At 42.1% G+C, this 17,075-nt stretch overlaps 1 protein-coding gene across 1 annotated transcript in view; it reads right to left on the minus strand.

Annotated features, from left to right (window-relative positions):
• Psd3 (pleckstrin and Sec7 domain containing 3) overlaps window positions 1-17,075 on the minus strand; it is a 528,693-nt gene that overhangs the window by 392,882 nt on the left and 118,736 nt on the right. The window lies entirely within an intron of this gene.

The raw sequence follows: 17,075 nt of genomic DNA on the forward strand, positions 1-17,075 counted from the left end.
TTATTTACATGATAAAACTCCCCTACTGGGGATTCCTGGCCTGGGTTAAGCATCCCCTTTCTTCCGGAAGCCTTTGCAGTATATGAGCCCTGGGAGGTAAGAGTGTACAGGGAGCAAATGAATGGACGAAAATCTAATGTAAGAGAGTGAAAAGTCTGAGCAGCAGGGCAGAGAAAAAACAGCTTTTGCTCCTTCTGAGTTACACTGTTGAGCCCTCAGGGCAGAGCCCAAGCTGTTGAGTCATTGCTCTTCTCCATGACCTCGCGTAACTCCTGGAACAAGGAAGTTCTCAGGCGTGATATGTTGAGTAATATGAATTAACCATCAAGATCGGTCCCTCTGCTCCTTAAGAACAAGTATATGTTAGCAAGAGAATTCTGAGATCCTTGCACTCTGGGCAGAAGCTGGCACAGCACCCTGTCCTACGACTGATCCCTTGAGTTGGTAGGCTTCCTTCTCAGTCAAGTTTGGCCACTATTTTTTTTTTATTAGACTGTTGAAAAATGAAGCACTATGCAAATCTGCTTTCTGTCTTTGGTTATGCAGTAGCCCTGGCTTGCCCAAATTTAAAAACAAGCAGTAGGCACATTCAAAGGCTTCAAAGACCCAGGGCAGACAGCTTTTGATTCATTCTGCAGAAGTCTCTGCCAGAAGTGGCAGCCAGGGTGAGACCAGTGGGCTTGTTGGCGTCCCTGTGGGACTTAAATGAACCTGAAGCCAGAGAGCCTGGTGGGACAAAGGAGCCAGCCTCTGAGGCTCTTTAAAGAGATGCGGCCTCACACTCCTCCAGGGCATATAGCCCTGGCAGATCTATTACCTGGAACAGAAGAGCACCTGGAGACACTTTTATAGAATCTTTTATGAGAGCAGAGTGCACTTTGTTTTCCCATGTAAAGCCCATACCTTTGCAAGTAAGATTTCTGAAGAAATGGTTGCAGCCTTGAGCATGTAGCTGGCAAAGACAGATGATATAGGAGCAGAAAAACACTGAAGCTGCAGAATGAATAGTTTAAGTTCTCTGAGAAGTTTAACTGCCCATGTGCTAGCTTATGAAGAGAGGATGAGGCTCCAAACCCACAAGCGGCCAATAAGCAAGCATAGAACTGTAAAATGTGGAGCTGAGAGCCAGAGGGATATAACTTGATTATGAATCTCTGAGTAGATTCATTCACAAAAGAAAGAAAGCCATCACTGGAAGCACACTCAGGTCTCATTTCACATAAATTTGGGACTGCTATGTGAGATCCTGTGTTTCCCTCAGGCTGCTAAAGGGGAAAACCACAGACAGGGAAGCTTAGCAAGAGTAACTCCTGTTCTCATGGCTCTGGAGGCTGCAAGCGTCAGCAGGCTTGGTTTCTTGGGACGTCTTTACTTGGATTGCCAATGGATGTGCCCTTGTGTCACATCAGGGTCACACTTGCTGGCCTGGAACCTACCTATGTAGCCCAGGCTACCCTCTGACTCCTGATCATTCTGCCATAGCGTCCTGAGTGTTGTGCTCCCTGTAACTTCAGACACTCTACATTAGTGTTCTCCCTGGGAACCTTATACCTCCCTTACCTCTTAACACGCCTCATCTTCAAATACTTTATATTTTGTGGTATTAGCTGGGTAGTATCATGAATTGGCAGGGGCACAACTTACTCTCTAAAAGTTTCTAAAATGAGGTGATCTTTTCCCAGAAGAGAGGAAACTGTCTCCCACTGCTGTAGTCTTACACACAGACAAGAGGGCAGCCATTTTCAACCTGTGAGTCATGACCCCTTTTGAGGGTTGAATGACCCTTTTGTGGAGGTCCCATATCAGACATCCTGCATATAAGAAAGATATCTACATTATGTTTCATAACAGTAGCAAAATTACTGTTATGAAGTAGCAATGAAAATAATTTTATGGATGGGGTCACCACAACATGAGAACTACTGCTCCAAAGGAAAGCACCCTGCTTTTGAGCCCCGTCTCTGACATGTATCAGCTTAACCTGTTAATTGACTATTTACCATTAATAGTACTAAAAAAAAAACTATTACAAGGGAAGGAATGTAGCCATTAAAATTAAAATTCCAGTTGCAGCCAGTACCTACGAGGAAGGTGAACATCTGGAATGAGCCAAGACTTTCAAACAACACTTTGTCCCGACATGCTAATCTACTCTTGATCGAGTCTGTACTAGCTCTTAGCTTCGGGAGCTCATTACTTACTAGGACTCCATGTCAGCTCTGTTGAATTAGTGTTGGAAGACTGTAATTTTCGAATGAGAAGAAATAAAAGGCTCAACATTAGGTGACACAGCCACTTCTAAGGCTTTGAAGTATGCCCAAGTAGCTTCTCTGAGAAGAAAAAATTGGACAGGCTCCAATATCTACACGTGTCACTGACAAGGCCACCTACTTATAAAGGATTGGGGGTTAGAAACAAAAGAAAATTGGATGATACTTCTGTGGACCATGATTTGTTTGTCATAAATAATCTTTCAATTGTCTTGATGTTCTGAAAAGGATACCAAGGCTTGAGACTTTGTTCAAGATCTCTGGGTTCCTGACTGGTGATTCTAAGGTCAGGGCTCTTCCAACCTCACCACAATTGCCTCAGATCCTTCTACAGCATTCCTCACACTGCTGCTAGAGGGTCTTCTGCCCAAACGTCTCTCTCGCAGACCTCTGAGCAGATCTTCGATGTCTCCATGGGTCTTAGATATAGATCGAAGCATCTTCTTAAGCCATTCTTGAGACCATTTCATTTGAGATAGCTCTGCTTGATCTGCATGTGCCTGGCCTCCTATCCCACTGGCTCCCCTTGCAGGCCTGCTGCCAGGCTCATGTCCTTATCTGGGTCCTTCCTCTATAAAGTTCCACACAGACCGGGCTTCCTATGGGGGTGTATTTCCTCTAGGTTATTTTTCCCTTCCTATTTTTTGCCTTGGTAGCCAACACCCACCCTTCAGTTCTCAGTTTTACTGTCCCATGTAGAGAAGGTGTCCCTGCTTGTGGAACCAGTGCAAATACCTTACTGTGCACTCTCGCATGGCCCATCACTACTTCACCATGACAGAACACAGCTCACACTTATCTGTATGAGAAACCCTTGTCAGTTCAGTTATCCATGAACCTAGTGATCGCCTGGCTTTGCCCATCAGCTATCCACCACCAAGCATAGTGCTGCAACACACTTGGCACACATGCAGTCTTTCCTGTATGGGTGATCAGATTAAGAAGATGAGAGTACTTGCATAAATTTCATCCCTTTTTATTTATTCTGCTGCTGGAATGGAGAAACTGGCTTAGGAACGGCAGAGGAAATGAATCTCCAATCAGAGTAATTGCTCCTTCCGGTGAGGGCCTGCAGAACTATTTGTTATGTCATGTTGATTTACCGCACAATCAAGTCAGCATCGCACTACCATCTTCCCCTGCATAAGAGCTGTGTTTTATTTATTCATCATTATATCCAAAGGACTCACACAGCGCGGGTATGTACACACTTACTAAAAGGTAAAGACACAGAGCACTCACCTAAAATAATAGTTTAAAGGACTTCCTAGCTCAAATGCAAAGAAAGTTAGATCACCGGTAAATGGGTTAACTCTAGGAACGACCAGGAAAACTCCATCTAGTGCTACAGCAAAACAAGAAAAACAGAGGGAAGAATGAGAATAGATAAAGATGACAAGAAATGGGAAGAGGAACGTTTGTACTGGGTACTCACAAGATGCCAACATTCAGCCTTCCTCGGAAAGGTCCTGAAGTAGGGGATACTATAGAAGAAAGAATGAAAAGGAATTTGTTGCCATCCCAGGATAAATACTGAATTTGAGGAACAACCTGGGCTACAAAGTGAGAAACTGTCTCAAATAAATAAATTGATCTTGAAGAAAGAAGAGATGGTCTAGAAAGGCCACTTTTGTAAGAATGCCAGAAAGTTCATTAGAAATACACAGGAAGTCATAAAAGCAAGTGCCAAGAGCTGAGAATTGACTTGACATAAATATATTTACTGGAATTCCTCCAAGAGTGCTTTCCTACTTAAATCCAGAGCTTGAAGAATGGGCAGAGGCTGGTTTCAGTCCACCTAAATGAGGAGCCCAGGATTGTGGAGGAGTTCAGGGGTACTGACTGTCTGGGCAAAGAGGGAGACTCCAGTTGCTAGGACCTTGCTGATGGAAGAAAGTCAGGACAGGATCCCAGAAAGCTCTACGTGAGTTTATCAAGTACTCTGGGACTCAAACCCAGCCCTACTGGGGAAGAGCATGTGCCTGAGCACAGACTTGAATACCATCCGATAATGGAGCAGCCAAACTGTACCCGCTTCCTGGTAAATGCCTTGCTCATATCAGTTCTCAGTGGAAATTACACGTTCACTGCTTGTATCAGATGAAGAACATACAGGAGATGACCAACCCCCCAGGGTTCCAACCACAGAACCCAATTTAGGGGTAATCTCCACAGGGGTTATTGTCTTGAAGTAATTAGATGATGGACAGACTTTCAACATGGGAGCTATTGCTAGAATTCAAAAAGAATGAAATTACAAGCCAAGTGTTCATGTCACATTAGGAAGGCCTGAGCAAGTGACGTAAGCATGGGAAATGGCTGAACAGCACATTTGAATGGTTGAATAGGTATTAGGAGCAAACAAAGATGAATGATGTTTCTGGAACTCAGACTAAGAAGACAGAATTATCCCTCCCAACCCCATCATACACACCTATACACACAAACATACATGTTCACAGACAAACACATCTATCCACAAACAAACACACAGTGCAATGCATATACATAAACATCCAAGTCCTTTTGCTTTTGTAAAATGGAATAGGAAAAAGTAAGATCCAATGAGAAAATCACCAGGGCCTTGGTTTCAAGGCCAGTTGTGTTATAAAATGAAGAGACAAAAAATGAGGAGGTAAAAAGATTTGTAATAAAATAGACAATACCCACAGCCCAGAGCAGAGAAACTATGGCCTCTGAAGACACTGTTCTGCTCAAAGGCACCTTGAGCCAAAGCTCATCTTGGCCTTGAGTACTTATTTGCAGCGTGCAGCTGGGAAATTCACAGGGGATACAAATTTACCTCCTTTCTGTGAACTATTATTGTTCAGTTCAAGGAGAAAGTTTGGCTCTCCAGTGTACACAATCATATGATAGAGATCAAACATTCAAATATGTACAATTAGAAATGCTTTTCCAATACAAGAATCAGCCTGTTGGTTCAAGATGACTCAGATGGCTTGACATCTGCCCTAACAAAAGATAAATATTCCAAGAACAACCCCTTTCTATAAAGTTCCAGCACATGCATCGCCCCCGCAAAGTCTCAAAAGTGCACGTGTTTTAGATTAATAACTCCTTTCATATCAGAAGAGGTGGTGGAGGGTCCAACGAGCTGAATTCCAGATGACAAAGGCAACAACAGTCTGCTAGGAGACAATCTTCAGACACCAGCAGGCAAGGTGAACTCTATGAACACCTTCTTGCTTCCTACTGCCTTCCTGGTTGGGAGACTAACACTGCTCCTCCCTCCTTCCCACTATCTCCCTTTTCAAACCGGTTTTTCATGCATCACTGATGGGGAGAGAAGGGAAAAGGCCTCCTCTGGTCCTGACTGATAGCCAAGGGATTTAGTTAGCGTCTGTGCAGGATGTGTGCTGGGGATAGGATGGAATGAGATGGAGCTAGGGAGAGGTGATTCCAGCTAGAGAAGGAACCAAAAACACTTCAGATGTAATAACAAAACAGAGTATGATGCATTAAACTCCTGAATACATGCATCTAGTTTGAGCTAATCAACTGTTATTTCAAACTTCTCTGAGAAATCATACTTCTTTATGATCCGACCTATGTTCTCTATACCTCCCCCACCCATTTCTCTCTATTGCTTTCTTCTGGAGAAAAATAATCTGAATGTATATGCATTTTCCCATGCAAATGAGAGAGAGAGAGAGAGAGAGAGAGAGAGAGAGAGAGAGAGAGAGAGAGGAGAGAGAACATGTGTATGTATACATGTGTGTGTGCTCATGCATGAGTGAAGGTTGTCTGTGTTTGTGGTGTATGCATATATAGGTATGCAGGCCCATGCATGCCCACGTGAAGGCCAACAGAGCTTGTGAAATGCCCTGCTCTGTCACTCTTTGCTTTATTGTTCTGTTGACCCAGCCTGTCATATAACCTGGGACTGGGCTGGCAGCCAGCAAACCCCTGTGATTTTCCTGCTCCCTTCCCTCCCAGCCCCAAGCTAACAGGCACAAGTGGCCATGACTGCCCTTTTATGTTGGTGCTGTAGGTCTAAATTCAGGTCCTCGTGATTATTTAGCAAAGACACTGAGTCACAGAACTGTTTTCCTAGTTGGCCCCTGCAGTGCATTAAAACTTTATGATATACATTTGCATCCATAAATAATAGACTGTATTGTTTGTCAGATGTATTTAAATGTAGCCCAAATCTAGAAGTAGCTTTTTTCCATACAACATCATGTTTTTGACATTTTTCTCTTTATGATAATGATGATATTTTAAATAAGTGATCTTGCTATGTAGCTCTGACTGATCTTGAACTTGTTAGAAGCTCATACTAGCCTTAAACTCATGATCATCCTGCCTCTGCCTTCTGAATGATAGAATTACAAGCACATGCAACTTTACACAGACATGACATTTATTCATTTTGATACTAGTAGCTTATTTTTTCAGTTTATCTGCAATATATTATTAATGAATAAATACATAATATATGCCTATCTTTTACTACAGATGAACATTGTTTCCAATTAGTCCTTTAATAAATGTTATCTGCAACATTGTATGACATTATGCATATATGCAATATTTTCTTAAGGGCACAGACCTGAAAGTTGGTTGGTAACATTAACCTACAAAAGACATTTTTAAAACTAGTCATTAATTCTGCAAAAATGGGAGTTTGTTTTATTCTATCACAGTATCATTAATTCCTGGGACATTGTCTGGAAAAAAAATGGCTCTCAATATTACTTGTTGAGCAAAAGTTTGGTTTCTGATTTTCTAAACCGGAAGAGAGTTCCTCTGGTTTGCTTCTCTCTGGCCCATCAAATCTCTGCTACTCTGGTCTTAGCCCAAGTCTCGATGTGAGAAGGACATATAATGCTGCTAGGCCAGGCTGTGGACATCTCCATAGACGGCCCCAAGAACTTTTCTCCTTTGCTGATTTGCTGTAGATAAGCACTTTGGAAACTACAGGTTTAATTCTTGGAACTACACAAATGAGGGATCCCGGCCCTTAAATCACAGAGTCAATATCTTTCCACTTCTTGAAAATAGACATTTTGAACTGTGCAGGACTTATCAGCAAATGTTTGTGCTAAGCCGCTAAGAATTAGGGTTTGTCTGCCATAGCACACCCTAATACGGGGACAAAGACTACATTGTTTATGAAAGTCTCCTTGGTGTTGGGCAATTTGTGGCATATATTAAAGTTGAATAACAGGTGCTAAGGAGAAAAATAGGAGAAGAAGAAACAAGAAGGAGAAGGAGAAATGATACCGCAGAGCTCTGAAATCATCTTGCCATGGATTTAATTTCTTTGCCCAAATTATCTCCATTTTGTTGCCTACATCTCCTCTGCTCTGTGAATGCTAATATGTAACAAGGAATCTTCACTCGGATTTGTGTGAAGGGTATAGTTCAGGGGATTCTTAGTTTTGGTAGTCCTACTTATAATAATTACATGATCAATTTGTTTTATAAAAATGGGACTTAAAACACTTCTGAAGTAGAATCATATTGATGAATTTGACCCTTAATAACAGCATCATTTCCAGTCCTGTTATATAAATCTATAATTCTGGGTTTGCTGAAGTTTTCAACTGAGTTATTTAGAAAATAGGATACATTGTACATATGCATAATATTATATATATTGAAAACAGAAAGAAAATTTTTAGAAACTCCTGGTCCACACCATATCCTCTATACTTCTTGGATCCATAGAAGACTCCAGGTTCAGGCCCTTATAGGTCGAGAGCGAGTGTGTAGATCTGGTTAGCAGAAGTGAAACAGATACATGTCATTTTTTGACAAAGTAGTTAAAATCCTCTCCATGGCTCTCAGGAGTGATCACTCTCCCCTTTATTTGTATGAGGAAGACATAGAACTTTGCTAAACTAATCCACTGGGATTCAAGGTGTGATAAATTATCAAGGATTAACTTAGCCTTCTCTAACCAAAGAGTTGCTGAAGAAGTAATCCATGCATAATGAGACCCATCTTCTTCCTAGGTACCCTGATGACGTTCCAATTCTTTGACATTATAGTCCTGTGGTAAAGGAATCACACTATGTTCTTCAGTCACAAAGTATGAAGAAAATCCACAAGGTGTAGAAAGGGCAAGTGTATAAAGGGCATTGACAATGCCAAGTTACATAATTTAACCAGTACATTGAAATCCCAGACCCAGTGGAATCCGCACTTCAGTCTGTGACCTGTGACCACAGAGATTTAATCTTCAAATCTTCACGGTGGTTCCTGTTCCTGTACTCAACTTACACTCAGATGATGTAGGAAGCTGGTCCACCAAACAAAGGGAGACACCGGACACAATGTAATTCAACATTTAGCTGTGCTAGCGCATGCAAGAGACAGCCTTCAAGTTATATTTGCTTGTAAATATGTTACTGCATGCCATATCAAGAATATATTGTTCCATAAGGTCATTCTATTATCTTGAAAATCTGTACATTTTAGTCTAATATATTCTCTTCCTTCATGGTATTGATTGTTGTGCCCTGTGCTGCCATTTGTTGAGTGTAACCTCATTTAAAAGGGATAGCCTACAGCAACTCCTTAGGATAATTCTCTTCTGTTACATCTTTTATTTAACTAAAGGTAGTTTAAAAAAAACATCATTTCAGTGTGAAAATATAAAACTCAGGAGTCTCAAAGGCAACCTGTCACAGACTCTGGAAAATCTGTTGGGTTATATCTTTGCAAATGAATCCTAGCCTCTTATATCCTAATGGACCTAGGCAGGCTGAATCTGAACACCTGAAAATCTAGATTCAACTGAAAATGTGTCTAGAAACTGCTTCCCTGAGTGGGAGAGAAGTCACAGTTTTGGCCAGTTATGGAATCACAAGGCAAAGAGCAGGCTCCTGATGGAAAGAATAGAAAATTCTGAATGGAAATTATAACAAGTATGGAGAAATGTAAGAACAACCTGAGTGATGGTGAAACAGAAGCCACATCTGCAATGCAGTGCTGTTTCTTTCCAGGTTCAGCAGCAGTGAACAGCTCATGCAGGCTCCAGTGTACATTCTGTGTCTGCACACCTTCTCGTCGTCAGGCCGTCTCCCTCAGCTGCTGATCCTGGGCTTGTCTGCTTCCCATGTTCTGACGCTAAGTAAACACTAAAAATCCCCATGGTACAAATATGCCTGAATAAGTCTTGCTAACCTCTTCCTTAACTACTTGGATTCAAAATAAATGAACAAAGATAAAAAGAAAAGCAAAAAAGAAAAAAAATTAAGGGATTAAATGGATAAAACTCTACAAAGCAAGATTAAGTAGAAGCTTGTTGTGCCTTGGCCATGACCTTGGCTTCTCCTTAAGAAACTAGGATATCCCAGAAGGCTGTGACCTCACATCCTACTGGTATGTGCCAGCCTCCTGCTGAATCCACCTCTTCTCTAGAGAGTTCTGAAGAGCTCTTAATGCTACTTTATAGTGTTCCCTTTAAAACTGTGTCTCTTGGATATTCTCTGGTCTCTATCTTCAACACTCTCTTCTGTTCGTATTGACCTACAAGTGTGTTTTACTTCTGCTAAACACCCTCTACTTACAGTTCTCTACCACTAAGTATAGCCAAGTTTCTCCCACTGCCTCACTGAACAGCATTAGACACAAACTGTCAAGAATCCATAAAATATTAAAAACAAAACCAATAAAAACACACCTCTGCCTACAACTGCAGGAACTCTGGTCACATCTCCGTATTCCTCTTACAGGATTAGGGACTGCTAGTTCTCAGGCAGTCCAGATATCCTGAAATGAACTCAGTGTGCACAGCAGAAGGATTTCTAGTGGTTAGATAAAAATCAGCACTGCCCAGGAATGTGTGAAGTAGGTTCTTGCCCACCCCCAAGAGGAATCATTTCACTTGCCTCTGGCAGAAGGGACTTTCCGTTGACCTGTATTTGAGGCGCCTATCAGCATATCAAAGTCCATGCTAGCTAGCTTCCAGGCTCCCTCAGTCCCTACTCACAAGAACCCACTATAGATTTCAAAGGCCCCATGCTAGCGTCCTGTCCTTCTGTCCCCCTTCTGTTCCAACTCCCAGGCCAGCTCTCTACCTCACAGACTTCCCTTCTCACAGCTACCCATGCTCCTTATCACTTCCATAATTTCCCCATCCAACACAGTCTTATTTTCCTCACAGAGAGCCCTGGGATTGTCTAATCTGTTTCTCTTTCTCTCTGCTCTGGAAATATCAGATGACTTTGGGTATTTCCTCCTCTTACCTCCAGTAAAAACCTTTCCCCCAAAGGAGTGGCTATTTTAGCAGTTTCTTTACTGCAGCCTCTTATATAAAGGGACCGATCCTCATTTGACTGACCTGTACCAGTTGCTATAATACACTCATTCATTGCTCAACTATGGGGCCACGTTCTGAGAAATGCATCGCTAGCTGATTCCTCCACTGTGAGAACAGCATAGAGTGTGTAACACAAACCTAATGGTGGAGGCCAATCACGTGGTCTCTTAATGCAGTCACACATGAGGTAGATGAGGTTGCTGCTGGTGTTCTATAAAATATTTTATATTAAGGTTTTCTACAAGTTCATGGAATACCATTTAAAAGAATGATAGTACATTTGCTTGGCAATAGCAACAACTGCTATCATTATCAAGTATTAGGGACCATGTTGGTGGCATGTGATGAACCTTCAGTCATGGACAGTACAGTGGGTGCATTCACAGCACTCTGAACACTTACGTAACAGGCTAAGGCACTGCTATGGCTGTCTCCCAGAGTACAGCTGGACTGTCACATTTTATGCTACACCAACAGCTACTATTCCAAGCCACCACTGTTCTAGCCTTCTTTCTGTCTTTGCACCTCGTCCAACCCTGCTAAACATTAGTTTCAATCACCAAGTGGAAGGATTAATAACTGTCTTACTCATAGTGGGGGTGCTATGGCACATGCCCTGATTAGCCAATGTCTGTGCCTCACCTTTGTGAACTCAGATTTCTCTGGTGCCTAGAGACATACATTCTAGATGCCTTACATCTACATGTGTTTTTCCTGAACTTGTATACTATTCTCTCTACACTGTCACCCTGAAAAATGATGTTTATTTCTAGGGATTAAAATATCTTTAATATGCTAATAATTTCTTTTGTGTGTGTATTTCTTTTTTAATTGATTAAAAATTTTCAATTACTTTACGTCCTAATCATATTTTCCCTCCCTCCTCTCCTCATACTCCCTTCCCCATGTCCCTTCTATCCCCTACCCGCATATCCTTCACCTCCATTCAGAAAGGGGAAGGCCTCCCATGAGTGTCAACAAAGTATGACTCACCAAGTTGAGGCATGACCAAGCTTCTTCCCCTGCATCAAGGCTGCTCATGGCAACTCAGTATAGGAAGTAGGTTCCCCAAAGCCGTATGCTAGTAATTTCTAAACTTTTATTTCTATACTAATCTTTTTTTCTAGAGTTCAAGACTCTAAAATAGTCCCATCTGATATGTAGGTGTAGATCTCTAAAGCTTCAGAGGATGCTGGACATCATGGATAACAATAGTTTTATATACTATTTGTTCCGCACATAGTATATAACTATAACCAAGTTTGATTAATAAATAGATAGTAAGAGCAACAATCAATACAGCAGAACAATGGTAGCAATACACTGTAATATGTTATTTAAAAATTGTTTCTTTCTAGAATTTTCCATTTGGGGGTGTGTGGGTTTTTTTTTATTGATTAATTTCCCTAAATTTTCTCTCCGATGCTTTGCAGATACCTCAGACTACACATCTTGACTCATTTCTCACATAAACCTCGGTTCCACCACTGCAACATCAACTTGTCTCTCTTTGGTCTTTCCCGTAGCCCAGCTAAGCAAATTCTCTTTTGTCTGCACTGAATTCACACTCCCTTTCCACATTCTCTCAGTTCTATCTCCACAGACCTTTTACTCCATGCTCTTGTCTTCTCCTTCCTGGACTAACAACCGCTGAAATGCTTCCGGTCTCCATCCTTGCCCATACCCACTCTTATCTGCACAGAGATTAGAGAAATCTAAAAATATCATCCCATGACAGCATCCAACTGTCCAAACTGTTTCATGACTTCCCATGGCCCTTGAAATAAACTACATGCATAAATAAGACTCTGCGTGCTACTTCCTGTTTTTGTTCTGGGATTCTCATCACATTGGCTTTGTTTTATTCCTGAATTCATCAAGCTTTTTCCAACTTCAGAAACTGCACTTAAAAGATAGTCTTTTATAAGTTTATTGACATTCTTCTGGTCTCAGCACAAGACCTTAGAGAGGTCTTTTTCAGGTACTCAATGCAAATTAGATCATCCACTCACTTTTTCCATTGTAGTTTTTTTTTTACTTTTGTTTATTTTGCATATGCACATGTGTGTGTATGTGTGCGCACACATGTGCCATGACATCATGTGAAGGTCAAAAGGACAATGTGTGGGAGTTGATTCTCACCTTCCGTCATGAAGGTCCAGAGATTGAACTCAGGTTCTCAGGCTTGGTGGTGAGATAAGCCTTTCTGCAGATCCCTCTCCAATATTTCACAGTACTTTCTTCAGTTTATAATTTTGCTTGTTTTATGGTTTGTCTACCTTAGCAAAACCTCCCCTCCCCCCGCGCAACCCAGACGAAGCTGTAATGTCCATGGCTCCCCAGTAGTCAGAAGATCAAGGATACACTCTGTTCTCTATCTTCCCCAGGAGAAGGAAAGATGAACTCCAGTATTCAGACTGCCCTGCCTCTCTCAACTGAGCCACATTGGCATGAGAGGAGAGTGACCAGAAGTCTTTTTCAAATAGTGACTGGATGGTTTAGGGACTGGTCATCAGGTGTGCAGACTCAGGTCGGATACAACACAGAAAAGGAAGAGTTTGCTGATGTTCCTGGAGACTGGTGGGTGGGACCTGAAGGTGCTGTGGACCTCATTGTCATAAAGACTGTACATACAGCACACATATAGTTCAGTAGGTACAGCTGGAGACTATCAGTTTAATTTCATTGACATTTAAAACTATTTCAGTGGAGAAACAAGATTGAACTATATTGGTATTTTAGAAATTTGAACTAAATTAAAGCATAATGTTAGTGGAGAATCTAAATTGTGGATTGTGGTAATGTGAGTAGAATGTAGAAACTTCAGGTGCATAGGGAATTCTCCATTACTTCCTAGGTATCTTTAGAAAACTGAGAATGAGTGCTGTGCCCATGACTTCGAAGATTAATAGTCAAGGCTATCTGAGAGCACAGATTAGTCCGGCAGAAGATAAAGAATTTCTTGTGTGACTTTCCCTTTGTGTAACATGGAGAGCAACAGCGGGAAGCATAGTAGGGGTGTTCCTCTAACCTTTTGGTTATGAGAGATTCACAAAGCAAGTGTGACAAGTGACAGCTCATGCTGGTGAGGACGTGGAGCAAGGGGGACTATTGCTGGTAGGAGTGCAAACTTGTACAATCACTACGGAAATCAATATGTTGAGTCCTCAGAAAACTGGAAATCGATCTACCTCAAGACCCAGCTATACCCATATACTTGGGCATTAACCCAAAGGATGTGCCATCCTACCACAAGGACACTTGCTCAACCATGTCCATTGCAGCTTTGTTCATAATATCCAGAAATTAGAAACAACCTAGATGTCCCTCAACTGAAGAATGAATAAAGAAAATGTGGTACATTTACACAGTGGAGTGTTATTCAGCTGTTAAAAACAATGACATTATGAAATTTGCAGGCAAATGAATGGAACTAGAAAAGATCATCCTGAGTGAGGTAACCCAGACTCAGAAAGACAAACATGGTATGTACTCACTTGTAAGTGGACATTAGCTGCTAAGTAAAGGATAATGCTACAGACCACAGGCCCAGAGAGGTTAAGTAACAAGGAGGGCTGGTGGGGTGTGGGGTGTGGAAGTGTGGGGGTGTGGGGGTGAGGGGCAACACATGCATCTCCCCTCTGGGATAGATTTTTCAGGTGGACTGGGGGGATGGGCATGGAAACAGGAAGGATCAGGAGTGGGTGGGACAGAGGGAGAGAGTATTGGGAGAGATGCCTGGAATTGGTGGTTGATGTAGAAACCTATTGCAGTGGAAAGTGCCTGGAATCTCTGAGAGCACATCTAGCAGTCTCCTAGAAACAGTGGATACAGAGTCTGAACTGGTCATCTTTTACAACCAGATAAGGCTCTCAGCAGTAGAACCGGGACATCAGCCCAGCCACAGAACCTTCCACCTACAATCTGTTAGTATTCAGGCATCTGCACTGGACTGCGCTTGGGGTCCTGAAAGGATGCTTCCTCAGCTACAGCCACTAAGAACCCCTCCTATGCACATTTGCTATGTTCGCTTATAAAGGGTATGCCTTGACCACATCACGTCTCTTTCTTTTTCTCTTTCTCTTCTGTCTCTCCACCCCCCATCTCTCTCCACACTTATTCCAAGGATTAGTCTCTGCTCCCTGCACCCCCTCTCTATCCCCTCTGCCCCTTCTCTCTCCTCTTCCAATAAACCTCCTATGTGAGCCTTGTCGCATGGCATGACTTCTCATTGCAGTGTTTTTAGATAAATTACATCATTGGTTCCCTTACTGGGAAAGGCTCTCCTGGCACTTTCTCCTGCCCAACAGCAGTCTGAGGCTTACTGGGACCCTGGAATCTGGTCCACATACGACAGCCTTGCTTCTCCAACTAATGGGTCACTGAACCCCTCCATCTAACATTGTATGATTGGTGAGCCCCCTCTTCTCCACCTCTAACCATTTTCCACGAGTGAGAAGTCAGTTCTTAAGCATGGTTTCTTACCTTTTGGCAAGAAGGTACCAGGCAACCATGGTTAGGATTCAGGCGCTATGCTGGCCTGCCCTGTCACCTGGCAGCGTGAACCCAGGCAGTACCCTTGTCAGCCCAGGGGCTCCTATGGCTGCTACATCACTATGCAGGTGCAAAGGTTTCCTTCAGAGACAAGCCCACTCACTCCCGGTCTCTCTTGCCCACTTTTCTTCTGAAGAATCAAGCCCACCCCCCTCTTTCTCTGTCTCTCCATCCCCTCCCATTAACCCTCCCCTCAATAAACTCCACACTCAAACTCTGTATGGGGTGTTTGCCCCTCATCTGCTACGATTTGGATCCATCTGCCATGGGAGTCACCCGGGTCTCTCTCTCACCATATTTATAACAACCATGGCTCTCTCGGGCTTGGAGCCCTTGACTCCTGCTCTGTGTTTGGTGAATCACTGAGCAACCTGTGTTTTCTTGAAATCAACTCTCTCTGAATATCTGGTATACTAACAATTACAGACCCTTGGATCTTACTTATCTGCCTCGCTCATGGGAAGTTTAGCATTGACTACACCTCCAACTTCTGTACTCAGTGCCCAATTTAAGGGCTTCTCTGAGTGGGAAGAGTGTTTTTAGCATGGAATTCTGAGGTCTTCAATGTCTTAGAACTGAATGATATTTACATTTTTTCAAAACTCTTCAGAAGAAATAAGAAATCTATCTAACAATGTAAACTCATATTTAAAGGAAGTTTCAAAGAAATTATAGCTTATTTTTTATGAAAAAAGTAGCAATAATGGAAGAAACTTAAAGTTTCTATTGTTTAACTTTCAGATACGTTTCATTGTATTTTAATGAACTTGTGTGTTTGTATAAACTTGACATTCTGTTCATTTCATATTTTGCTGTTTTTTATATGCAAGCTCTTAATTTTTTTATCTATTCTTTTACAGATTGCTGCATTTGTATTTTAAATACCTAAACAGGCCACATCTTACAAGTGCTAGATCACAGAGGTTGCCCTGTAGAAGGGACCAGTCACACCTAAGTCCTATCTAGTACCTTCTGTAAAGTGCTAAACTCCTAGCATGTAGCAGCCCTTAGGAAGGGTGGGACAACAGTATTAACTTTCTAAATCACTGCCCTATATTTTATCTATACCATTACTGATCTGCTAAACTAAGAGACCCTCCCCTTCTAAGCTCAGAGATTGCCTTCCCTCTGAAGTCTGTCCATGTAAGGAATTCCTTTATTCTGTAAATTGTTGTTAGAGCTCCTATTCCAGTTTCCCTTTCCTCTGGGGGCCAGCATTATCAAAGGACCCAATGAGCTGAAATCTGTCTCAATGCACCTTTCTTCCCAACCTGGAAGGAGCCTTTGCTATTAAAATAGCACGTTACATAATTCAAACTTTGTAACTACTGTGTGAAAGGCACTACTCCATTTTACAGAAGAGATACTGGGGGAGATACTGTAGAGCCAGCTGTTGTCTTATCCTATAAAATGATGTCAATGTCTCCATTTACAACATGTGTTAAAAACAAAACAGAAGAGATGGAAAAATGTGGTCAGGTAAAGAGTTTTCAGAATCTGTGCTTCTAGATACGATGCAGTAGGCCTGTGTGCTCATGTGTGTAGCAAGGAGAGGATCCACTTGTTTGTCCCGGCTGCCTGGCTAGCTTAGCCCCCAAATAACCACACAGAAACTCTATTAATTATATCACTGCATGGCCCATTAGCTCTAGTTTCTTATTGGCTAATTCTTACATCTTAATTTAACCCGTTTCTATTAATCTGTGTATTGCCACATGGCTGTGGCTTACCAGGTAAAATTCCCAGCATTGTCTCAGGCACATCCATGGCGTCTCTCTGACTGTACCCTTCCTTCTCCCAGCATTCAGTCCAGTCCCTCCGCCTACCTAAGTTCTTTCCTATCAACAGGCCAAGGCAGTTTCTTTATTCATCAATGGTAACCACAGCACACGGAGGGGACTCCCACATCACATGTGGTCTCACTGAACAAAACTATGCAACAGATAGAATGAAACCAG

The sequence above is a fragment of the Alexandromys fortis genome, unplaced genomic scaffold (genome assembly GCF_014885135.2).
Source record: "Alexandromys fortis isolate MF-2015 unplaced genomic scaffold, M_Fortis_MF-2015_v1.1 scaffold_110, whole genome shotgun sequence".
Classification (NCBI taxonomy): Eukaryota; Metazoa; Chordata; class Mammalia; order Rodentia; family Cricetidae; genus Alexandromys; species Alexandromys fortis.